The following is a 1390-nucleotide window of genomic DNA, read 5'->3' as shown; positions in this document are numbered from 1 at the left end:
TCTGACACATCTACCTCCAATACCCCAGTCACTGAATCAATCCATCTAATTGGAGGATCTTTGTCTTCTGCACTGTTCTCAACCCTCTCAAGCATGATGTCCCTCTCCAAGGACTGGTTCCTCCTTGTAACATGCCCAAAGTATGTCAGACGAAGCTTCAGAATTCTTGCCTCCAAGGAGCACCCTGATTTCACCTTTTCCAGGAAGAATCTATTTGTTTTCCTAGCGATCCATGGTATATTCAATTCTTTTCTCCAGCACTACGTATCAAAGGTTTCAATTCTCCTTCTTTCATCCCTAGTTACAGTTCAGCTTTCTGATATATAGCAAGTAATTGTGAAGACCATGGCCTGAGTCAGGCGCATACCTTAGTCTCTAGACTGACATCATCTGCGTTCATAAAAACTGATTTTTTTATGAAGAAAGCTTTGCCTGGGAAAACTTTATGGTTATTCTGTTTCAACACTTTGGTAATTGCTTTCTAGGAGGCAACAATTGAGTTCTCCTTCTTGGTAATTAAAGATATTATGTTGTCCTTAAATGTCATTGAGTCAGTTCCAACTCATAGATACTCCATATGTAACAGAATGAAATGCTGCCCAGTTCTACATCAACTTCACAAAGGTTTCTATGTCTGCTGCAGACACTCTATCAATTCATATTGTGCTTTTTTCTAACCATGTTCTTTACCAGGTATGATATACTCTACTTTGAAGCAACAGTTATTTCTCACCCTTGTCTTTAATGCCTTCTAACCAGAGTAGGTCATCTTCTAGCACTGTAGTAGACAGAAAGACAAAAAATATTCCACAAAGAGTCATAAGATTTTAAGTATCTTTAAAAAGCAGATTGCTGGTTCTGCCTTAGTTTAGAAGCTCTACTGACATCTGTTCAACCATGTGTAATCCTGATAATATTATAAATACCTCTGGCATAGTTTTCAGCATCACAGTAATACACAAGCCACCTTAGTAAGACAGAAGTGGTGAAAGGGTGACATAGAAAAGCACTATCTAGTGTATATGGAGTTCACAGAGTGATCTTTGGGAGTAAGTATTCTTTGGTAGAGAGAAAAGAATATTAAGTATGTAAACATAAAAACAAACATGCACTGTTGTTGTGAGATGCCTCAAGTCAACTACAACTCACAGTACCAGATATGAACTTTGCCTTATAATGTACCACCTTCACGAGTGCCACCATGTTCACGCCTATTTTTGCCATCACTTCTTCAACCCATCTTGTTGAGGGTTGTTCTTTCTTCAACCCTCCACCTTTTCCAACATTCTATCTTTTTTCCAAAGACTGGTTCCTCAGGATAAATTGGTAACTCATAAAGCATGTGAGAGGAAATTTCACTATCCTTGCCTCTAAGGAGCACATTGGTTGC

This window comes from Elephantulus edwardii, unplaced genomic scaffold (assembly GCF_000299155.1).
Source record: "Elephantulus edwardii isolate Elephantulus edwardi_28Jun2011 unplaced genomic scaffold, EleEdw1.0 scaffold00005, whole genome shotgun sequence".
NCBI lineage: Eukaryota > Metazoa > Chordata > Mammalia > Macroscelidea > Macroscelididae > Elephantulus > Elephantulus edwardii.
This window is presented reverse-complemented; position numbering follows the sequence as displayed.